We start from the raw sequence: 25,894 nt of genomic DNA, 5'->3' as shown, positions 1-25,894 counted from the left end.
GGCAATGCCATTTTTATGGCCTGTAAATTCATACAATCGTCCCTTAAGCCTTCACGTGAAGTTTCCTAGAAAGACGACTCGTTTTCTATTTTTCACAATTTTTGAAACTTTTGGCGGTTTGGGATTTTTTAAAACTTTTTCGGAAGGAGTTTTGGTTGCAAACTTGGTAGACGTGATCCTTGTATTTTTGTTGGCATGCACAAAGCAATTCAACTAAAAACTTGAAGTGTACAAGATTTTGTGACCATTTGAAAAAAGTGTCCCCATTTTAGACACTTTAATGGCTACTGGCAGCAAACCTATAAAATCTCAAATGCTCTTTAAGGGGGTGTGAGTTCTCGAGGTTTCATGAGGGATAGGGGGCCAATATAAGGGCCAAGTACCAGCACCCATCGCACATCATGTGCGCACACCCCCTGACCCCCCCAACCGCCGGAACCCCAATGCTGCCGGTCAGGTTCTCCGACGATGGTGCCCTGTCAAAGAAAAATGCAGCACCAACACATGCCCGAGCCCAGCATGTGCTGTCGTAACCCTCGATCAAGTCCAATCTTAGACTGGGAATGAACTCCGTATGCTTAGGCTGGGAATGAACTCCGTATGCCTAAGTCAACCCACGAAACGAGCATGCGGGCGCTCAGCCAGCCAGAGGGGTGGGATGCGCAAGCCGAGGATCGACCGGGTCCCCCTCTGCATGCTACTGATCCTGCTATCGTAACCCTCGATCTGGTCTGATCTTAGACTGGGAGTGAGCTCCGTATGCCTTAGCCAACCGACGAAATGAGCGGGCGGGCGGGCGGGCACTACGCCAGCCAGAAAGACGGGATGCGCAACCTGTGGATCGATAGGGTGGTAGGTGGGTTTAGGCACATCTACATATTTCTGCATGCTAATGCCATTTTTATGGCTTGTAAATTCATACAATGGTCCCATAAGCCTTCACGTGAAGTTTCATGGCAACACGACTCGTTTTCTATTTTTCATGATTTTTGAAACTTTTTGCGGTTCGGGAATTTTTTAAATTTTTTCGAAAGGATTTTTGGCCACAAACTTTGTAGACGTGATCCTTGTATTTTTGTTGGTATGCACAAAAAAATTCTGCTGAAAACTCGAAGTGTACAAGATTTTGTGACCATTTGAAAAAAGTGTCCCCATTTCAAACACTTTAATAGCTACTCGCAGCAAATCTGTAAAATCTGAAATGCTGTTTAAGGGGGTGTTAGTTCTCAAGGTTTAATGAGGGATAGGGGGCCAATATAAGGGCCAAGTACCAGCACCCATCGCACATCATGTGCGCACACCCCCCCGACCCCTCAACCGCCGGAACCCCAATGCTGCCGGTCAGGTTCTCCGACGATGGTGCCCCGTCAAAGAAAAATGCGACACCAGCACATGCCCGAGCCCAGCATGTGCTGTCGTAATCCTCGGTCCGGTCTAATCTTAGACTGGGAATGAACTCCGTATGCTTCGGCTGGGAATGAACTCCATATGCCTAAGTCAACCCACGAAACGAGCATGCGGGCGCTCAGCCAGCCAGAGGGGTGGGATGCGCAAGCCGGGGATTGGCCAGGTCTGCCTCTGCGTGCTGCTGATCCTGCTGTCGCAACCCTCGGTCTAGTCTGATCTTAGACTGGGAGTACGCTCCGTATGCCTAAGCCAACCGATGAAACGAGCAGGCGGGCGGGGGGGCGGGCACTGCGCCGGCCAAAGAGACGGGATGCGCAAGCCGTGGATCGATAGGGTGGTAGGTGGGTTTACGCACATCTTCGTATTTCTACATGCCAATGCCATTTTACGGCTTGTAAATTCATACAATGGTCCCTTAAGCCTTCACGTGAAGTTTCATGGCAAGACGACTCGTTTTCTATTTTTCATGATTTTCAAAACTTTTTACGGTTCGAGATTATTTAAAATTTTTTCGGAAGGAGTTTTGGCCCCAAACTTGGTAGACGTGATCCTTGTATTTTTGTTGGTATGCACAAAAAAATTCAGCTAAAAACTCAAGGTGTACAAGATTTTGTGACCATTTGAAAAAAGTGTTCCAATTTCAGACACTTTAATGGCTACTGGCAGCAAACCTGTAAAATCTGAAATGCTTTTCAAAGGGTGTGTTAGTTCTCGAGGTCTGATGAGGGATAGGGGGCCAATATAAGGGCAAAGTTCCAGCACCCATCGCACATCATGTGAGCACACCCCGCCGACCCCCCCGATCGCCGGAACCCCAATGCCGCCGGTCAGGTTCTCCGACGATGCCCTGACGATGGTGCCCCGATGAAGAAAAATGCAGCACCAGCACATGCCCGAGCCAAGCATGTGCTATTGCAACCCTCGGTCCAGTTTGATCTTAGACTAGGAATGAACTCGGTATGCTTAGACTAGGAATGAACTCCGTATGCCCAAGTCAACATGCAAAACAAGCGTGCGGGTGCTCAGCCGACCAGAGGGGCGGGATGCGCAAGACGAGGATCGATCGGGTCCCACTCTGTGTGCTATCGATCCTGCTCCTGCAACCCTCGGTTTGGTCTGATCTTAGACTAGGAATGAACTCCATATGCCTAAGCTAACCGACAAAACGAGCAGGCGGACGGGCAGGCGGGCACTACGTCGGCCATAGAGACGGGATGCGCAAGCCGTGGATCGATAGGGTGGTAGGTGGGTTTAGGCACATCTTCATATTTCTGCATGCCAATGCCATTTTTATGGCTTGTAAATTCATACAATGGACCCTTAAGCCTTCACGTGAAGTTTCATGGCAAGATGACTCGTTTTCTATTTTTCATGATTTTTGAAAGTTTTTGAGGTTCAGGATTTTTTAAAATTTTTTCGAAATGAGTTTTAGTCCCAAACTTGGTAGACATGATCCTTGTATTTTTGTTGGCATGCATAAAAAACTTCAGCTAAAAACTCGAAGTGTACAAGATTTTGTGACCATTTGAAAATAGTGTCCCCATTTCAGACACTTTAATGGCTACGGGCAGCGAACATGTAAAATCTCAAATGCTCTTTAAGGGGGTGTGAGTTCTCGAGGTTTGATGAGGGATAGGGGGCCAATATAAGGGCCAAGTACCAGAACCCATCTCACATCATGTGCGCACACCCCCCGGCCCCCCCGATCGCCGGAACCCCAATGTCGCCGGTCAAGTTCTCTGTCGATGCTCCGGCGATGGTGCTCCGACGAAGAAAACTGCGGCACCAGCCCATACCTGAGCCCAACATGTGTTGTCGCAATCCTCGGTCTGGTCCGATCTTAGACTGGGAATGAACTCAATATGCTTAAATTGGGAATGAACTCTGTATGCCTAAGTCAACCAACAAAACGAGCGTGCGGGCGCTCAGCCGGCCAGAAGGGTGGGATGCGCAAGCCAGGGATCGGCAGGGTCCCCCTCTGCGTGCTGCCAATCTTGCTGTCGCATCCCTCGGTCTGGTCTAATCTTAAACTAGGAATGAACTCCGTATGCCTAAGCCAATCGACGAAACGAGCGGGCAGGCGGGTGAGCAGGCACTAAGTCGTCCATAGAGACGGGATGCGTAAGCCATGGATCAATAGGGTGGTAGGTGGGTTTAGGCACATCTTGATATTTCTACATGCCAATGCCATTTTTATGGCTTGTAAATTCATACAATGGTCCCTTAAGCCTTCACGTGAAGTTTCATGGCAAGACGACTCGTTTTCTATTTTTCATGATTTTTGAAACTTTTTGCGGTTCGGGAATTTTTTAAATTTTTTCGGAAGGAGTTTTGGCCTCAAACTTTGTAGACGTCATCCTTGTATTTTTGTTGGTATGCACAAAAAAATTCAGCTGAAAACTCGAAGTGTACAAGATTTTGTGACCATTTGAAAAAGGTGTCCCTATTTCAGACACTTTAATGGCTACTGGCAGCAAACCTGTAAAATCTCAAATGCTCATTAAGGGGGTGTGAGTCTTCAAGGTTTGATGAGGGATAGGGGCCAATATAAGGGCCAAGTACCAGCACCCATCGCACATCATGTGCGCACACCCCCCAGCCCCCCCGATCCTTGGAACCCCAATGCCGCCGGTCAGGCTCTCCGACGATGGTGCCCCGGCAAAGAAAAATATGGAACCAGCACATGCTCAAGCCCAGCATGTGCTGTCCCAACCCTCAGTCCAGTCCGATCTTAGACTGGGAATGAACTCCGCATGCCTAAGCCAACCGACGAAATGAACGGGAGGGCAGTCGGGCAGGCACTACGTCGGTCAGAGAGACGGGATGCGCAAGCCATGGATCGATAGGGTTGTAGGTGGGTTTAGGAACATCTTCATATTTCTGCATGCTGATACCATTTTTATGGCTTGTAAAATCATACAATGGTCCCTTAAGCCTTCACGTGAAGTTTAATGGCAAGACGACTCGTTTTCTATTTTTCATGATTTTTGAAACTTTTTGCGGTTCGGGATTTTTTAAAATTTTTTCAGAAGGAGTTTTGGCCCTGAACTTGGTAGACATGATCCTTTTATTTTTGTTGGCATGCACAAAAAAATTCAGCTAAAAACTCGAAGTGTACAAGATTTTTTGACCATTTGAAAAAGTGTCCCCATTTCAGACACTTTAATGGTTACTGGCAGCAAACCTGTAAAATCTCAAATGCTCTTTAAGGGGGTGTGAGTTCTTGAGGTTTGATGAGGGATAGGGGGCCAATATAAGGGCCAAGTACCAGCACCCATCGCACACCATGTGCGCACACCCCTCGGCCCCCCTGATCGTCGAAACCCCAATGCCGCCAGTCAGGTTCTCCGATGATGCTCCGACGATGGTGCCCCGATGAAGAAAAATGTGGCACTAGCACATGCCTGAGCCCAGCATGTGCTGTCGCAACCCTTGGTCTAATTCGATCTTAGACTGGGAATGAACTCCGTATGCTTAGACTAGGAGTGAACTCTGTATGCCTAAGTCAACCCACAAAACGAGCGTGCGGGCGCTCAACCGGCCAGAGGGGCCGGATTCGCAAGCCGAGGATCGGCCGGGTCCCCCTCTACGTGCTGCCAATCCTGCTGCCGTAACCCTCGATCCGGTCTGATCTTCGACTGGGAATGAACTCCGTATGCCTAAGCCAACTGACGAAACGAGTGGGCGGGCGGGCGGGCACTACGACGGCCAGAGAAACGAGATGTGCAAGCCGTGGATCAATAGGGTCGTAGGTGGGTTTAGGCACATGTTCATATTTCTGCATGCCAATGCCATTTTTATGGCTTGTAAATTCATACAATGGTCCCTTAAGCCTTCACATGAAGTTTTATGGAAAGATGACTCATTTTCTATTTTTCACGATTTTGGAAACTTTTTAAGTTCAGGATTTTTTAAAATTTTTTCGGAAGGAGCTTTGGCCCCAAACATTTTAGACATGATCCTTGTATTTTTGTTGGCATGCATAAAAAAATTCAGCTAAAAACTCGAAGTGTACAAGATTTTGTGGCCATTTGAAAATAGTGTCCCCATTTCAGACACTTTAATGGCTAATGGCAGCAAACCTGTAAAATCTCAAAAGCTCTTTAAGGGGGTGTGAGTTCTTGATATTTTGATGAGGGATAGGGGGCCAATATAAGGGCCAAGTACCAGCACCCATCGCACATCATGTGCGCACACCCCCCCGGCCCTCCCGATAGCCGGAACCCTAATGCCGTCGGTCAGGTTCTTCGGCGAAGCTTCGGTGATGGTGCCCTGACAAAGAGAAATGCGGCACCAGCACATGCCCGAGCCCATAATGTGCTACCGTAACCCTCGATCCATTCCGATCTTAGACTGGGAATGAACTCCGTATGCTTAGACTGGGAATGAACTCCGTATGCCTATGTCAACCCATGAAACAAGCGTGCGGGCGCTCAGTCGGCCAGAGGGACGGGATGCATAAGCCGGGGATCGGTCGGGTGGTAGGTGTGTTTAGGCACATCTTCATATTTCTGCGTGCCAATCCCATTTTTATGGCTTGTAAATTCCTACAATGGTCCCTTAAGCCTTCACGTGAAGTTTCATGGCAAGACGACTCGTTTTCTATTTTTCATGATTTTGGAAACTTTTTACGGTTTAGGATTTTTTAAAATTTTTTGGAAGGAGTTTTGGCCCTGAACATGGTAGACGTGATCCTTGTATTTTTTTTGGCATGCACAAAAAAAATCAGCTAAAAACTCGAAGTGTACAAGATTTTGTGACCATTTGAAAAAAGTGTCCCCATTTCAGACACTTTAATGGCTACTGGCAGCAAACCTGTAAAATCTCAAATGCTCTTTAAGGGGGTGTGAGTTCTCGAGGTTTGATGAGGGATAGGAGGCCAATATAAGGGCCAAGTACCAGCACCCATCGCACATCATGTGCGGACACCCCCCGGCCCCCCGATCGTCGGAACCCCAATGCCGTCGGTCAGGTTCTCCGGTGATGCTCCAGCGATGGTGCCCCGACAAAGAAAAATGCGGCACCAGCACATGCCCGAGCCCAGCATGTGCTGTCGTAACCCTCGGTCTGGTCCGATCTTAGACGGGGAATGAACTCCGTATGCTTAGACTGGGAATGAACTTTGTATGCCTAAGTCAAACCACGAAACGAGCATGCGGGCGCTCAACCGGCCAGAGGGGCGGGATTCGTAAGCCGGGGATCGGTCGGGTCCCCCTCTACGTGCTGCCAATCCTATTGCCGCAACCCTCGATCTGATTTGATCTTAGACTGGGAATGAACTCCGTATGCCTAAGCCAATCGACGAAATGAGTGGGCGGGCGGGCAGGTGGGTACTACGCCGGCCAGAGAGACGGGAAGCGCAAGCCGTCGATCGATAGGGTGGTAGGTGGGTTTAGGTGCACCTTCATATTTCTGCATGCCAATGCCATTTTTATGGCTTGTAAATTCATACAATGGTCCCTTAAGCCTTCACGTGAAGTTTCATGGCAAGATGACACGTTTTCTATTTTTCATGATTTTTGAAACTTTTTGCGATTTGGGATTTTGTAAAATTTTTTCGGAAAGATTTTTGGCCCCAAACTTGGTAGATGTGATCCTTGTATTTTTTTTGGCATGCACAAAAAAATTCAGCAAAAACTTGAAGTGTACAAGATTTTGTGACCATTTGAAAATAGTGTCCCCATTTCAGACACTTTAACGGCTACTGGTAGCAAACCTGTAAAATCTCAAATGCTCTTTAAGGGAGTGTGAGTTCTCAAGGCTTGATGAGGGATAGGGGGCCAATACAAGGGCCAAGTACCAGCACCCACCTCACATTATGTGCGCACACCCCCCCGGCCCGCCCGATCGCCGGAACCCCAATGCCGTCGGTCAGGTTCTCTGGCGATGCTCCGATGATGGTGCCCCGATGAAAAAAAATGTGGCACCAGCACATGCCCGAGCCCAGCATGTGCTGCCGTAACCCTCGATCCGATTTGATCTTAGACTGGGAATGAACTCCGTATGCTTAGATTGGGAATGAACTCTGTATGCCTAAGTCAACCCACGAAACGAGCGTGCAAGCGCTCAGCCGACCAGAGGGGCGAGAGACGCAAGTCGGGGATCGACCGGGTCCCCTTCTGCGTGCTGTCGATCCTGCTGTTGCAACCCTCGATCTGGTCTAATCTTAGACTGGGAAAGAACTTCGTATGCCTAAGCCAACCGACGAAACGAACGGACGGGCGAGCACTACGCCGGCCAGAGAGACGAGATGCGCAAGCTGTGGATCAATAGGGTGGTAGGTGGGTTTAGGCACATCTTCATATTTTTGCATGCCAATGCCATTTTTATGGCTTGTAAATTCATACAATGGTCCCCTAAGCCTTCACGTGAAGTTTCCTGGCAAGACGACTCGTTCTCTATTTTTCACGATTTTTGAAACTTTTTACGGTTTGGGATTTTTTAAAATTTTTTCGGAAGGAGTTTTGGCCCGAAACTTGGTAGATGTAATCCTTGTATTTCTGTTGGCATGCACAAAAAAATTCAGCTAAACACTAAAAGTGTACAAGATTTTTTGACCATTTGAAAAAAGTGTCCCCATTTCAGATACTTTAATGGCTACTGGTAGCAAACCTGTAAAATTTCAAATGCTCTTTAAGGGGGTGTGAGTTCTCGAGGTTTGATGAGTGATAAGGGGCCAATATAAGGGCCAAGTACCAGCACCCATTGCACATCATGTGTGCAAACCCCACTGGCCCCCCCGATCGTCGAAACCCCAATGTCGTCGGTCAGGTTCTCCGACGATTCTTCAGCGATGGTGCCCCGACAAAGAAAAATGCGACACCAGCACATACCCAAGCCCAGCATGTGCTGCTGTAACCCTCGGCCCGGTCTGATCTTAGACTGGGAATGAACTCCCTATGCTTAGACTGGGAATAAATTCGGTATGCCTAAGTCAACCCATGAAACGAGTGTGCGGACGCTCAGCCGGCCAGAGGGGCGGGATACGTAAGTCAGGGATCGAAAGGGTCCACCTCTGCGTGCTACTGATCCTGCTGCCACAACCTTCAGTCTGGTCTGATCTTAGACTGGGAATGAATTCCATATGCCTAAGCCAACCGACGAAATGAGCAAGCGGGCGGGCGGGGAGTACATCGTCCAGAGAGACGGGATGCGCAAGCCGTGTATTGATAGGGTGGTAGGTTGGTTTAGGCACATCTTCATATTTCTGCGTGCCAATGCCATTTTCATGGCTTGTAAATTCATACAATGGTCCTTTAAGCCTTCACGTGAAGTTTCATGGCGAGATGAGTCATTTTTTATTTTTCATGATTTTTGAAACTTTTTTCGGTTCGAGATTTTTTAAAATTTTTTCGGAATGAGTTTTGGCCCCAAACTTGGTAGACGTGATCCTTGCATTTTTGTTGGCATGCACAAAAAAATTCAGCTAAAAACTCGAAGTGTACAAGATTTTAGACTAGGAATGAACTCCATATGCTTAGACCGAGAATGAACTCTGTATGCCTAAGTCAACCCACGAAACGAGCGTGCGGGCGCTTAGCCTGCCAAAGGGGTGGGATGCGTAAGCCGGGGATCGGTCGGGTCCCCCTCTACGTGCTACCGATCCTGCTATTGCAACCGTCGGTCTGGTCCGATCTTAGACTAGGAATGAACTCCGTATGCCTAAGCCAACCGACGAAAATAGCGTGCGGGCGGGCGGGCGGGCGGGCGGCCAGGCACTACCCCGGCCAAAAAGATGGGATGCGCAAGCCGTGGATCGATAGGGTGGTAGGTGGGTTTAGGCACATATTCATATTTTTGTGTCCCAATGCCATTTTTATGGCTTGTAAATTCATACAATGGTCCCTTAAGCCTTCACGTGAAGTTTCATTTTAAGACGACTTGTTTTCTATTTTTCTCGATTTTTGAAACTTTTTACGGTTCGGGATTTTTTAAAATTTTTTCGGAATGAGTTTTGGCCCCAAACTTGGTAAACGTGATCCTTGCATTTTTGTTGGCATCCACAAAAAAAATTCAGCTAAAAACTCGAAGTGTACAAGATTTTTTGACCATTTGAAAAAAATGTCCCCATTTCAGACACTTTAATGGCTACTGGCAGCAAACCTGTAAAATCTCAAATGCTCTTTAAGGGGGTGTGAGTTCTCGAGGTTTGATGAGGGATAGGGGGCCAATATAAGGGCCAAGTACCAGCACCCATCGCACATCATGTGCGCACACCCCCCGGCCCCCTCGATCAACGGAACCCCAATGCCGCCAGTCAGGTTCTCCGACGATGCTCCGTCGATGGTGCCCCGATGAAGAAAAATGCGACACCAGCACATGCTGAGCCCAGCATCTACTACCGTAACCCTCGGTCTGATCGGATCTCAGACTGGGAATGAACTCTGTGTGCCTAAGTCAACCCATGAAACGAGCGTGCGGGCACTCAGCTGGCCAGAGGGGCAGGATGCGCAAGCCGGGGATCAACCAGGTGCCCCTCTACGTGCTGTCGATCCTGCTGCTGTAACCCTTGGTCTGGTCTAGTCTTAGATTGGGAATGAACTCCGTATGCCTAAGCCAATCGACAAAACAAACGGGCGGGTGGGCGCTACACCGGCTAGAGAGGCAGGATGCGCAAGCCATGGATCGATATGGTGGTAGGTGGGTTTAGGCACAGCTTCATATTTCTGTGTGCCAATGAAATTTTTATGGCTTGGAAATTCATAAAATGGTCCCTTAAGCCTTCACGTGAAATTTCATGGCAAGACGACTCGTTTTCTATTTTTCATGATTTTTAAAACTTTCTACGGTTTGGGATTTTTTAAAATTTTTTTGGAAGGTGTTTTGGCCCCAAACTTGGAAGACGTGATCCTTGTATTTTTTTTGGCATGCACAAAAAAATTTAGCTAAAAACTCGAAGTGTACAGGATTTTGTGACCATTTGAAAAAGTGTCCCCATTTCAGACACTTTAATGGCTACTGGCAGCAAACCTGAAAAATCTCAAATGCCCTTTAAGGGGGTGTGAGTTCTCGAGGTTTGATGAGGGATAGGGGGCCAATATAAGGGCCAAGTACCAGCACCCATCACACATCATGTGTGCACACCCTCCCAGCCCCCCCGATCTTAGACTGGGAATGAACTCCGTATGCCTAAGCCATCCTACAAAACGAGCGTGCGGGCGGACGGGCGGGCACTACTCCAGCCAGAGAGACGGGATGCGCAAGCCGTGGATCGATAGGGTGGTAGGTGGGTTTAGGCACATCTTCATATTTCTATGTGCCAATGCCATTTTTATGGCTTGTAAATTCATACAATGGTCCCTTAAGCCTTCACGTGAAGTTTCTTGGCAAGACGACTCGTTTTCTATTTTTCACGATTTTCAAAACTTTTTGCGGTTCAGGATTTTTTAAAATTTTTTTGGAAGGAGTTTTGGCCCTAAACTTGGTAGACGTGATCCTTGTATTTTTGTTGGCATACGCAAAAACATTCAGCTAAAAACTCGAAGTGTACAAGATTTTGTGACCATTTGAAAAAAGTGTCCCCATTTCAGACACTTTAATGGCTACTGGCAGCAAACCTGTAAAATCACAAATGCTATTTAAGGAGGTGTGAGTTCTCGAGGTTTGCTGAGGGATAGGGGTCCAATATAAGGGCCAAGTACCAGCACCCATCGCACATCATGTGCGCACACCCCCTGCCGACCCCCCCGATTACCGGAACCATAATGCCGTCGGTCAGTTTCTCCAGTGATGCTCTGGCGATGCTACCCCGACGAAGAAAAATGTGGCACGAGAACATGCCCGAGCCCAGTATGTGCTGCCGTAACTCTCGATCCGGTCCGATCTTACACCGGGAATGAACTCCGTATGCTTAGATTGGGAATGAACTCCGTATTCCTTAGTCAACCCACGAAACGAGCGTGCGGGCGCTCAGCCGACCAAAGGGTCAGGATGATCAACCCGAGGATCGGCCAGGTCCCCCTCTGTGTGCTACCAATCCTATGGCTGCAACCCTCGATTCGGTCCGATCTTAGATTGGGAATGAACTCCGTATGCCTAAGCCAATCGACGAAACGAGCGGACGGGCGGGCGGGCGGGCACTACGCCAGCTAGAGAGACGGGATGCGCAAGCCGTGGATCGATAGGGTGGTCGGTGGGTTTAGGCACATCATCATATTTTTGTGTGCCAATGCCATTTTTATGGCTTGTAAATTCATACAATGATCCCTTAAGCCTTCAGTGAAGTTTCATGGCAAGACGACTCGTTTTTTATTTTTCATGATTTTTGAAACTTTTTACGGTTCGGGATTTTTTAAAATTTTTTTGGAAGGAGTTTTGGCCCTGAACTTGGTAGTTGAGATCCTTGTATGTTTTTTGGCATGCACAAAAAAATTCAGCTAAAAACTCGAAGTGTACAAGATTTTGTGACCATTTGAAAAAAGTGTCCCCATTTCAGACACTTTAATGGCTATTGGCAGCAAACCTGTAAAATCTCAAATGCTCTTTAAAGGGGTGTGAGTTCTCAAGGTTTAATGAGGGATAGGGGGCCAATATAAGGGCCAAGTACCAGCACCCATCGCACATCATGTGCGCACACCCCCCGGCCCCCCCGATCATCGGAACCCCAATGCCACCAGTCAGGTTCTCCGGTGATGCACTGGCGATGGGGCCCCGACGAAGAAAAATGTGGCACCAGCACATGCCCGAGCCCAGCATGTGCTGCCGTAACCCTCGGTCTGATCCGATCTTAGACTGGGAATGAACTTCGTATGCCTAAGTCAGCCGACGAAACGAGCGTGTGGGTGCTCAACCGGCCAGAGGGGCGGGATGCGCAAGCCAGGGATCGACCGTGTCCCCCTCTACGTGCTACCAGTCCTGCTACCGCAACCTCCGATCTGATCCGATCTTAGACTGGGAATGAATTTCGTATGCCTAAGCTAACCGACGAAACGAGCGAGCGGGCAGGCAGGCACTACACTGGCCAGAGAGACGAGATGTGGAAGCCATGGATTGATAGGGTGGTAGGTGGGTTTAGGCACATCATCATATTTCTACATGCCAATGCCATTTTTATGGCTTGTAAATTCAGACAATGGTCCCTTAAGCCTTCACGTGAAGTTTCATGGCAAGACGACCCGTTTTTTATTTTTCATGATTTTCAAAACTTTTTGCGGTTCGGGATTTTGTAAAATTTTTTCGGAAGGAGATTTGGCCCCAAACTTTGTAGACGTGATCCTTGTATTTTTCTTGGCATGCATAAAAAAATTCAGCTAAAAACTTGAAGTGTACAAGATTTTGTGACCATTTGAAAAAAGTGTCCCCATTTCAAACACTTTATTGGCTACTGGCAGCAAACCTGTAAAATCTCAAATGCTCTTTAAGGGGGTGTGAGTTCTTGAGATTTGATGAGGGATATGGGGCCAATATAAGGGCCAAATACCGAAACCCATCGCACATCATGTGCGCACAACCCCCCGGCCCTCCGGATCGCCGAAAGCCCAATGGCGCCGGTCAAGTTCTCCGACGATGCTCCGACAATGGTGCCCCGGTGAAGAAAAATGCGGCACCAGCACATGGCCAAGCCTAGCATGTGCTGCTGCAACCCTCGATCTGGTCCGATCTTAGACTGGGAATGAACTCCGTATGCTTACACTGGGAATTAACTCCGTATGCCTAAGTCAACCCACGAAACGAGCATACGGGCGCTCAACCGACCAGATGGGCGGGATGCGCAAGCTGGGGACCGACCTGGTCCCCCTCTGCGTGCTGCCAATCCTGCTATCACAACCTTCAGCCTGATCTGATCTTAGACTGGGAATGCACTCCGTATGCCTAAGCCAACCGACGAAACGAGCGGGCGGGCACTACGCCGGCCAGAGAGACGGGATGTGCAAGCCGTGGATCGATAGGGTGGAATGTGGGTTTAGGTACATCTTCATATTTCTGCATGCCAATGCCATTTTTATGGCTTGTAAATTCATACAATGGTCCCTTAAGCCTTCACGTGAAGTTTCATGGCAAGGTGACTCATTTTCTATTTTTCATGATTTTTGAAACTTTTTGTGGTTCGAGATTTTTTAAAATTTTTTTGGAAGGCGTTTTGGCCCAAAACTTGGTAGACGTGATCCTTGTATTTTTTTTGGCATGCATAAAAAAATTCAGCTAAAAACTCGAAGTGTACAAGATTTTGTGACCATTTGAAAAAAGTGTCCCCATTTTAGACACTTTAATGGCTACTGGCAGAAAACCTGTAAAATCTCAATTGCTCTTTAAGGGGGTGTGAGTTCTCGAGGTTTGATGAGGAATATGGGGCCAATATAAGGGCCAAGTACCAGCACCATCGCACATCATGTGCGCACACCCCCCGGCCCCCTCGATCACCGGAACCCCAATGTCGCCGGTTAGGTTCTCTGGTGATGCTTCGGCGATGGTGCCCCGACGAAGAAAAATGCAGCACCAGCACATGCCCGAGCCTAGCATGTGCTATTGTAACCCTCGATCTGGTCTGATCTTAGACTGGGAATGAACTTCGTATGCTTAGACTGGCAATGAACTCTCTATGCCCAAGTCAACCCATAAAATGAGCGTACGGGTGCACAGCTGGCCAGAGAGGCAGGATGCGCAAGCTGGGGATCGGTCATGTCCCCCTCTGCGTGCTGCCAATCCTGCTCCTGCATCCCTTAGTCCGGTCTGATCTTAGACTGGGAATGAACTCCATATGCCTAAGCCAACCGACGAAACGAGCGGGTGGGCACTACGCTGGCCAGAGAGACGGGAAGTGCAAGCCGTGGATCGATAGGGTGGAAGGTGGGTTTAGGAACATCTACATATTTTTGCGTGCCAATGCCATTTTTATGGCTTGTAAATTCATACAATGGTCCCTTAAGCCTTCACGTGAAGTTTCATGGCAAGGCGACTCATTTTCTATTTTTTACGATTTTTGAAACTTTTTGCGGTTCGGGATTTTTTAAAATTTTTTTGGAAGGTTTTTTGGCCCAAAACTTGGTAAACGTGATCCTTGTATTTTTGTTGGCATGCACAAAAAAATTCAGCTAAAAACTCAAAGTGTACAAGATTTTGTGACCATTTGAAAAAAGTGTCCCTATTTCAGACACTTTATTGGCTACTGGCAGCAAACCTGTAAAATCTTAATTGCTCTTTAAGGGGGTGTGAGTTCTCGAGGTTTGATGAGGGATAGGGGGCCAATATAAGGGCCAAGTACCAGCACCCATTGCACATCATGTGCGCACACCCCCCGGCCCCTCGATCACCGGAACCCCAATGTCACCGGTCAGGTTTTCCGGCGATGCTCCGGCGATGGTGCCCCGATGAAGAAAAATGCAACACCAGCACATGCCCGAGCCCAGCATGTGCTACTGTAACCCTCGGTCTGGTCTGATCTTAGACTGGGAATGAACTTCATATGCTTAGACTGGAAATGAACTGGAAGTGTACAAGATTTTGTGACCATTTGAAAAAAGTGTCCCCATTTCAGACACTTTAATGCCTACTGGCAGCAAACCTGTAAAATCTTAAATGCTCTTTAAGCAAGTGTGAGTTCTCAAGGTTTGGTGAGGGATAGGGGACCAATATAAGGGCCAAGTACCAGAACCCATCGCATATCATGTGCGCACACCCCCAGGCCCGCCCGATCGCCGGAACCCCAATGCCGTCGGTCATGTTCTCTGACGATGCTCTGATGATGGTGCCCCGGCGAAGAAAAATGCTACACCAGCACATGCTCGAGCCCAAGATGTGCTACTGTAAGCCTCGGTCCAGTCCGATCTTAGACTGGGAATGAACTCTGTATGCTTAGACTGGGAATGAACTCTGTATGCCTAAGTTAACCCACGAAACGAGCGTGCAGGCACTCAGCCGGCCAGAGGGGCGGGATGCGCAAGTCGGGGATCGATCGGGTTCCCCTCTGCGTGCTATCTATCCTGCTGTCGCATCCCTCTTTCTGGTCTGATCTTAGAGTCGGAATGAACTCCGTATGCCTAAGCCAACCGACGAAATGAGTTGGCAGGTGGGCGGGCAGGCTGACGGGCACTACATCGGACAGAGAGACGGGATGCGCAAGGCGTTGATCGATAGGGTGGTAGGTGGGTTTAGGTGCATCTTCATATTTCTGGGTGCCAATGCCATTTTTAAGGCTTGTAAATTCATACAATGGTCCCTTAAGCCTTCACGTGAAGTTTCATGGCAAGATGACTCATTTTTTATTTTGCATGATTTTCGAAACTTTTTGCGGTTCGGGATTTTTTTAAAATTTTTCGAAAAGATTTTTGGCCCCAAACTTGGTAGACGTGATCCTTGAATTTTTTTTGGCATGCACAAAAAAATTCATCTAAAAACTCGAAGTGTCATAACGTCTAGATCCGGGTATCTATCGCTAGACGCTGACTTAAGGGAGTCGCCACCAATCTTTTTTATCTAGGTGCGATTGGTCACCTAAAGAATCTGTCCTTTCAGGGGACACCTAAGTTTAAGGGTCCCTAAAAGAATAGGTTCAGGTCTGCTAATCAGAACAGGGTTCGGGAGTTCGGTTATGTGTGAGAAAGGTTATAGCACCCTCACGACGCCCATCAAAAGATGGTACCAGCTTAAATTTGTGTTATCCAAAAGCCTTAAAATTTTATCAAGTAATTAATTATTGGAAATTTTCTCAATTGACTCTAATACTTTTAGCAAAAAATTGAGAAAATTCCCTCACCTCAAGAGTATGCAAGAAAAACTACTGTTTCACTTGCAGAGGCTCCATCGTCGGATTAGTTAAAGAAAAATCAAAATCAAAATCAAAATGGAAAGGAAGGAAAGAATGATTGTTTTTTTTGTGTAGGGAAAATTGATACTTTCAACTTTTCTCAAAAATATTTTTTTGAAATTTATTCTTAAGGAAAATTGATACTTTCAACTTTTTCCCAAAAATGTTTTTTGAAAATTTAATTTTAAGGAAAATTGATACTTTCAACTTTTCCCCAAAAATATTTTTTTTGAAAATTTATTTTTAAGGAAAATTGATACTTTCAACTTTTTCCTAAAAATATTTTTTTTTGGAAATTTTGATTTTTATTTAAAGAAAATAGAATAATAAAAATAGAAAAACAAAGAAAAGTAAAACAAAAATAAAAATAAAATTAAGATAAAAAGAATATTAAATAAACCTAATCTAATAAATAAAAAAAAACAAATAAACAAATAAATGAAAATAAAAAAAAATTCAAAAAAAAAAAAACTTGGAGCGGCTCGGATCGCGCCTCGGCTTGGCTCAAGGAAGAGAGACGGCTCAGGGGGCGACTTAGGAAGCTCGGCTTGGCTCGACTCGGCTCGGAGGGGGACTGGCACGCGTGGGTCAAGAAGCAGGTCGACGCTCGGGTCGGGTCGGGTCGGGTCACGACAAAATGTGCGGATCCTCTGGGTCACTTAAAGCCAAAACGATGTCATTTTGAGAGGGTATAAAAGGCACTTCCCTCTATTTTTCAACAGAACGCTCCTCCTCTCTCTCTCTCTCTCTCTTCTTCTTTTTTCCTCTCCTTTCTCTCTAAAAGGTTGAAGAACTTCGGTGAGATTTTCGCCAGATTCTGGGTTTTTTCGTCGGAATCTAGGTTTTTTCGTCGAAAGTTCACCGGAAGTTCACCGAAAGATCACTGGTTTCTGGGATTCTTGCCGGAAACTAGGCAGGTCACCGAAAACTTCAAGGTTGGTCGAAATTTTTGCCGAAAAATTCAAACTTCGTCGAAAAATTCACCGGAATCTAGAATTTTCCAGAAATTCCCAGAAAAGAAAATCGCCAAAAATTCTCAAAAAATTTCTTCTCACTCTCAAAACACTCCTAAACCTTTTCTTAGCTCTCTATACATCCCTACTCTCTCAATCAGTAGCTTTTGCTTACTGTTTTCTGTCTCTTCTTCACTCTGTTCCAGAGGTCCTTTTTATAGGGATTGATCAGGAGTTCCTGATCAATCCCAATTCCTCCTTGGACGAGAATTCAATCTTTGAATCCAACTGGACTCTTCTGATTGAATTCTCATTCACAGTGGGATTCTTCAACTTTCAATCCCAGCCCTCAAAAAAAAGAAAGAAAGAAAAAAAAATAATAATCGGATAAATAAAACAAATCAGATAAATGAATAGAATAAAATTAACAGATAATTAAAAAATAAAATAAAATAAATCCAAAAATATTTCCAAAAAAAATTATAATATAATAATAAATATATAACTATATAAATAAATTACATATAAATATTAACAAAAATAAATAAATAAATAAATAAATAAAGATGTACATAATAATAATAATAATAAATAATAAAATACATAAAATACAAAAGAAGGAAAAAAAATACAAAGTAAAAAATTGAATTGGGCTATACCCATTTGGGCCAGGCCCAATTGATCTGGGCCTGGACCCAATTGGGTGTCTACACGAAGTGTACAAGATTTTGTGACCATTTGAAAAAAGAGTCCCCATTTTAGCTGATCTTTTTCAGGTTCTATCTCTGGATTATTTCACCTTTCTCCTTCTTTAGCCTTCTCCCTTCTAGCCTTCTCTAGCATTTCTGGGGTGTAACATCTCCCACTTCGAGTAATGCCTCCTACACCAGTAATATTGAAAGCATCGGCCTTAGAGACCTCATTTTTTTGTCTCTGAACTACAGTGTCACAGCCATATCTCTAAGGTACAGCTTTATCATCTTTATATGGGAAAGAAGTTGGGACTTTAAAAGTTACTGGCCTGGGGAGGAGTTTGTCTATGACTGACTTTGGTTTGTTCCCACATTGAATCATCACTGGTTTGGAAAATAGCCTTTCAGGCCTATCAGTCATGTGCACCTCAACATTCTTCAAGTCTTTTTTTTCTTTATAGACCTCCATCTAATATGAATTCAAGAGTTTTTTCACCTCTTGGTGAAACTGCTCATAGGTTTCAATGGAATGGCCTATTGCCCCACTATGATACTTACAACTAGTACTAGCTATATATGTTCTATGATAGCTGTGTGGACTTACTAGTTGTATCATGTCTGCTTTTCGTAAAACATCGAATAGCCAACTGATAGGTATCTTAATATCTGTCACTTCTTTCTTCACATGGCGCTCCTGTTCTTCACTTATAGCATTCACATTATGATTCGGTAAAGGATTGCCACTAACATTTGATGCAACCATCCCTCTAGTATCAAAGCAGATCATCCCATCCTTGATCAACCATTGCACTTTGTGTTTCAGGGTAGTGCAATTTTTGGTAGAGTGACCAGCAATCCCATAATGGTAGTCACAGTGGGTAGTGGGATCATACCACTTGGGGTAAGGTGGCTTGAGGGGTTCCAATTTACTTGGAGTGATCAAGTGACTGTTGTAGAGCTCCTTATATAATTTCGTATAAGTCATTAGAATTGGGTCAAAAATAAGTTTCTCACGAGTGGTTCGTTGCTCCCGCGAGCCACCAATGGGGTTAGTTGGGCGATTTTGGGGTCTTGGGGTAGGTTGAATGTTAGAACTGTACATGGTATTTTGGGGTCTATTAGAGGTTTGATATGTTTGGGGGTATGGTGGTTGTGTAAATGGTTGGTATGGGTGAAAGGAAGTATTATTTACAGCAGGGTGATATGACAGGTATTCTGGTGGGGGGTACGGTGAATAACCTCTAAACTGCTGTCTATCAAAGCTCACAGCCTGAGCTTCAGTTTCTTTCTTCTTCGAGACCCTTTTGCTAGATGCTTCATTTCCTTCTAGCTTGCCATTCTTGATGATGCTTTCAATGATTTCTCCCGAGATTACCATATCGACAAAATTTTTTGTTGCATTCCCTATCATCTTTTCATAATAGGGAGATTTTAAAGTGCTAACAAATAGCACTGTAGTTTTTTTCTCGGTCAAAGGAGGCTGTATTTGAGAAGCAATATCCCTCTACCTCTGGGCATACTTTTTAAAGGACTCGTTTGACTTTTTCTCCAAATTCTGCAAAGACAAATGATTTGGGGCCAAATCGATGATATGTCGATATTGACTGATAAAGTCATGTGCCATATCGCTCCAAGAGCGAATGCGAGTCCTGTCCAGCTAAACATACCATCTGGCCGTAGAGCCAGTAAGACTGTCTTGGAAAACATACATCAAGAGTTTTTCATCATGTGCATGAGCTGCCATCTTCCTGTAATACATGGTGATGTGGGTTTTGGGGCATTTTGTACCATCATATTTTTCAAATTTTGGTACTTTGAACTTATGGGGGATAACCACATCAGGAACAAGGCAGAGCCCAGTAGCATCAACTGACCCATAAAAACTAAATCCTTCCACAGCCCTTAGCCTTTGTTCTAGCATGCTAATCTTGGAACTTTCCTCAGCTTCCACTCTCATCTTTTCCTTCTTCTTTTCTTTTAAATCATCTAGATCAGGAATTGGTTCTGCTGCCTTTTCAGTGAAGATAGGATTTATATAGCTATTATACTACCCTGGATTGAAAGCTGATGGCATTCTAGGATATGTTGGATATGCGAAGTGCTGTGGCGGGACCTCTTGAGCAGAATGGGTTTGAGGTGGACCAAAATCTGGAGGGTACAGAGGGTTAGCCACTTCTTGTAATGGGGGAATTTGCTGGCTTGTACTTTCTTCAACTCTTTTTCCTTTATTCATGTTAGTGAGAGCCTCCAGAATCTTGCTTAGCTCACTTTCAATCTTTTCCTGTGCTTTTTCTATCTTTTCAAATCTAAGGGAATTTTTTTGCTCCATTTACCTTGCTCTGGATCTTGTGTTGAATCGATGGGTAGGGTTTTCGCTAGATGGAGCTATCCTGGAATCTTGAGTACCATATCTCAGAATTAGTAAATTTGCATGATCATCACATGTTAAGTGTAATGAATGAGAATGCAATGAATGAAAAAATGCATGTATGCAAAGAACATTTGCCTTAAAATGGTATTCAACTAAAAAAATTTCATTTATTCCAAAAAACTTTGATCTACATTAAGTTTATCATCTTAGAATTATAACCATAAAATTGTTTGATCTGTTTATACTGGGCCTTGGCTTCTTTTATGAAGTTCAAGAGACGCTTTCCATGTTCTCCTACTGGGGCCATAACTTGTCTTAATGCCTCTGCCTCTTCCACCATCTCTCTTGCCTTACGCACCCCTTTATGAAATTGGGTTGTTAAGTGCTCAATGTATTTCTGCCTTCCTAGGTTCTCTCTTTTACCACACCAGACTTGGTATGATAATTCTTTATGTTCTCTAACCAATGCAACGATGTGGTCTCCTTGTTCTTCCAATCTTTGACTTAGCCCGCTCAAATAATTGTTTAGCATGTTAATCTCTGCCTGTGCTTCAGTACTTTCTTCATCCAACTCGGTATACTCTTGTTTCAGTCTTGTATTTTCCTCAGTCAGCTCAGCAATGGTTATCTCTTTGGCTCTTTCTCTCACATATAGCCTCTTATGCTCCTGGTGTAACTTTGCTAGATCTTCAGTAGTTGTATCACGTTCTCTAACAGTCTTGTGAACTTTAACTTCATAACTTTCAGCTCTACCTTTCCATTGGGCTTTTTCTTCTTGAAGTTCTTGAATCTCTTTCTTTAACTTGATCTTCTCAAACTCAAATTCTTTTGTTGCCAGTTCTAACTCTGATGGTATCTCTTCAAGTTTTTCTTCTATTGGTGGTTGAGAGATTTCATAAATGAATACCATTTATTGTCTTCTCTTTGTTCTCCAAACCAAGTAACCTGGGGTGACTTTTTCAGTGAATGGTCCAAGACTCACTCTTTGGGGATTTTTCCATGCTTTGATCATCTCATTCATCCTCTGAAATGCTTTAGGCTCATTGTAAGAGAAATTTAACTGATGAAGCCCATAAGTCATAGGAATGAACTGTTCTCCCCCCAATTGCCTTCTCACTAGGAGTGGTGCATAATTTGTCACTCCCCATAAACCCAGAAGCAGAACCACTGTACTATTAACATAGGCTCATGATTCATCCATGGGGCCAACCATCTCACCCTGGCATTTTCTAATTTTTGTAAGAAAGTTATCCATTCTTGTTTAGGCTTCCACTTTGACCATCCACTTTCACAGAATTCCTTGATTGGAAAATGATTACGGATGTAAATCTTCGAAAAAGCACCATTTCCTTGTTCAAAATGGCTTTTCATCCACACGTACAATAACGGTATGCATCCTATGAAGCACCCTCCATTCTGACAAAAATAACTCAAAGATCTGATAGTCTCTGCTAATATTACAGTTGAAGGATTACAGCCATTGATCACACTTTCAAAGAAATCAACCACCGCTATCTCAATATGTCCTAAAACCTTTGGAAAGATTACCAGTCCATATATAGCCAGGGCAAATATGTCTAACCCCCGTTCTTCATTAGCGTGTTGCATCAGAAACTTATGAAAGAACTTCCAAGGTAGGCAAACCTGTTCCTGTTTCTTCTTTGTATGAGAATCCACAACTTCCTTGTCTATCCCCATGAGTTGAGCCAGACTTTTACGAAATCCTGACTTATGTTTTTTGACATATATCTTGTCAGGAGTCTTTAGATGCAAACCCAATAAAACCGAATATTCTTCTATGGTGGGAGTCATATCAGCTTCGTTAAAGATGAAACACCTGTATGCAGGATCCCAGAATTGTGTTGCAGCTCTAATTAGTTGATCATCAACAGCCACTGCTAGAAGGTGTGCTATATGCCCATGTTTCTGACAAAATTGCTTTTGTTTTGACGGACTCATCTTCTTCCAGATATCCACCAAATCTTCTAAATTATTCTGTTTGAGGAGGATATATGTTTCTTGAGACAGAGTAGACTCATACCCAATTGGCAAACAATCTCCCATCTTCAGTTGAGTCTTTTCTGACTGGGCCCTTACTTCATTGGGTGTCCCACAAGGTGCTAATATTGATGAAGAATAGACTAAACGTTCATTGGTGTCCATGAAAAAAATTTGTTGAAGACCATTTTTCAGGCAAATGTTCTTTATGCAACTTTATGATATGCACATGAACCAATGCAAAAGAAAAAAAGGTTAGTATACCCAGAAAAAGCATAAATGACTATGTAAATTTAAACATCACACAAAGTAAAAGGGATGAATCCTATGCTTTTGGTTAATTCTAAAAGGGAAAAGTGATGGCTCTATCTACAGGTTAGGCACTCTTAAAGTTCACTATATGCGGTTTTAGGGTCAAAGTCTAAAGGTCCTCAAATTGTTCCTTACATCCTTATCCTTCACAGACTAGTAAGGCACCCTAATAGGCACCCTAATCCTCACCCATTACAGCCTACAAGCGGAAAAGGTTCAATTTGAGTGGGAGTATTTCGCTAGCCACTACGGAGGCATTAGACCTCACGAAAGTAATAGGTACTTTACTCCCTCCTAAAGGGACAGAGCTCGGGTGTAGAGCTCATGTTATGCACATGCACATGAATGACATAATTAACAAAGTAAATAAACATGAATGAACAATAATACATATATACAAAAGGGTTCAATTTTATTAGGCTTTTGGATAACACAAATTATTTGTTGGCCTGACTCTCGAAGTCCCCAGCGGAGTTGCCAAGCTATCATAACATCTAGATCCGGGGATCTATCGCTAGACACTGACTTAAGGGAGTCGTCACCAATCTTTTTTATCTAGGTGCGATTGGCCACTTAAAGAATCTGTCCTTTCAGGGGACACCTAAGTTTAAGGGTCCCTAAAAGAATAGGTTCAGGTCTGCTAACCAGAACAGGGTTCGGGAGTTCGGTTACGTGTGAGGAAGGTTATAGCACCCTCACAACGCCCATCAAAAGATGGTACCAACTTAAATTTGTGTTATCCAAAAGCCTTAAAATTTTACCAAGTAATTAATTATTGGAAATTTTCTCAATTGACTCTAATACTTTTGGCAGAAAATTGAGAAAATTCCCTCACCTCAAGAGTATGTAAGAAAAACTATTGTTTCACTTGCAGAGGCTCCATCGTCGCATTAGTTAAAGAAAAATCAAAATCAAAATCAAAATAGAAAGGAAGGAAAGAATGATTGTTTTTTTTTGTGTAGGGAAAATTGATACTTTCAACTTTTCCCAAAAATATTTTTTTGAAATTTATTCTTAAGGAAAATTGATACTTTCAACTTTTTCCCAAAAATGTTTTTTGAAAATTTCTTTTTAAGGAAAATTGATACTTTCAACTTTTCCCCAAAAATGGTTTTTTTGAAAATTTATTTTTAAGGAAAATTGATACTTTCAACTTTTCCTCAAAAATGTTTTTTTGAAAATTTATTTTTAAGGAAAATTGATACTTTCAACTTTTTACTAAAAATATTTTTTTTTGGAAATTTTGATTTTTATTTAAAGAAAATAGAATAATAAAAATAGAAAAATAAAGAAAGTAAAACAAAAATAAAAATAAAATTAAGATAAAAAGAATATTAAATAAACCTAATCTAATAAATAAAAAAAAATAAACAAATAAATGAAAATAAAAAAAAATTCAAAAAAAAAAACCTGGAGCTGCTCGGATCGCGGCTCGGCTCGGCTCAAGGAAGAGAGACGGCTCGGGGGGCAGCTTGGAAAGCTCAGCTCGGCTCAGCTCGACTCGGAGGGGGACTGGCACACGCGGGTTAGGAAGCGGGTCGACGCTCGGGTTGGGTCGGGTCACGGTAAAACGCGCGGATCCTCTAGGTCACTTAAGGCCAAAACGACGTCGTTTTGAGAGGGTATAAAAGGCACTTCCCTCTGTTTTTCGGTAGAACGTTCCTCCTCTCTCTCTCTCTTCTTCCTTTTTCCTCTCTTTTCTCTCTAAAAGGCTGAAAAACTCCGGTGAGATTTTCACCGAATTCTGGGTTTTTTTGTCAGAATCTGGATTTTTTCGTCGGAAGTTCATCGAAAGATCATCGATTTCTTGGATTCTTGCCGAAAATTGGGCAGGTCACCGAAAACTTCAAGGTTGGCCGAAATTTTCACCGAAAAATTCAAACTTCGCCGAAAAATTCATTGAAATCTAGAATTTTCCAGAAATTCCCAAAAAACAAAATCACCAAAAATTCTCAAAAAATTTCTTCTCACTCCCAGAACAGTCCTAAACCTTTTCTTAGCTCTCTATATGTCCCTACTCTCTCAATCAGTAGCTTTTGCTTACTGTTTTCTGTCTCTTCTTCATTCTGTTCCAGAGGTCCCTTTTATAGGGATTGATCAGGAGTTCCTGATCAATCCCAATTCCTCCTTGGACGAGAATTCAATCTTTGAATCCAACTAGACTCTTTTGATTGAATTCCCATTCACAGTGGGATTCTTCAACTTTCAATCCCAACCCTCAAAAAAAAGAAAAAAAGAAAAAAAAATAATAATCGGATAAATAAAACAAATCAGATAAATGAATAGAATAAAATTAACAGATAATTAAAAAATAAAATAAAATAAATCCAAAAATATTCCCCAAAAAAATTATAATATAATAATAAATATATAACTATATAAATAAATTACATATAAATATTAACAGAAAATAAATAAATAAATAAATAAAGATGTACATACATAATAATAATAATAAATAATAAAATACATAAAATACAAAAAAAGGAAAAAAAATACAAGGTAAAAAATTGAATTGGGCTATACCCATTTGGGCCAGGCCCAATTGATCTGGGCCTAGACACAATTAGGTGTCTACACGAAGTGTACAAGATTTTGTGACCATTTGAAAAAAGAGTCCCCATTTTAGACACTTTAATGGCTACTGGCAGCAAACCTGTAAAATCTCAAATGCTCTTTAAGAGGGTGTGAGTTCCCGAGGTTTGATGAGGGATAGGGGGCCAATATAAGGGCCAAGTACCAGAACCCATCGCACATCATGTGCGTACACCCCCCGGCCCCCCGGTCGCCGGAACCCCAATGCCGTCGGTCAGGTTCTCCGACGATGCTCCGATGATGGTGCCCCGATGAAGAACTGGTCTGATCTTAGACTGGGAATGAAGTCCGTATGCCTAAGCCAACCGACGAAACGAGCACGCGGGCGGGCGGGCACTAAGCCGACCAAAGAGACGGGATGCCCGAGCCCAGCATGTGCTGCTGCAACCCCCGGTCCGGTCCGATCTTAGACTGGGAATGAACTCCGTATGCTTAGACTGGGAATGAACTCTGTATGCCTAAGTCAACCCATGAAACGAGCGTGCGGGCGCTCAGCCGGCCAGAGGGATGCGATACGCAAGCTGGGGATCGGCCAGGTCCCCATCTGCGTGTTGTCGATCCTACTGTCGCAACCCTCGGTCCGGTTTAATCTTAGACTGGGAATGAACTCTGTATGCCTAAGCCAATCGATGAAACAAGCGGGCGGGCAGGCGGGCACTACGCCGGCCAAAGAGACGGGATGCGCAAGCCATGGATCGATAGGGTGGTAGGTGGGTTTAGGCACATCTTCATATTTCTGTATGCCAATGCCATTTTTATGGCTTGTAAATTCATATAATGGTCCATTAAGCCTTGACGTGAAGTTTCAGGGCAAGACGACTCG

The sequence above is a fragment of the Durio zibethinus genome, chromosome 9 (assembly GCF_047325235.1).
Source record: "Durio zibethinus cultivar Kanyao isolate XHJ-2024 chromosome 9, ASM4732523v1, whole genome shotgun sequence".
Classification (NCBI taxonomy): domain Eukaryota; kingdom Viridiplantae; phylum Streptophyta; class Magnoliopsida; order Malvales; family Malvaceae; genus Durio; species Durio zibethinus.
The sequence above is the reverse complement of the archived record's forward strand: the minus strand, read 5'-3'. Positions refer to the sequence as shown.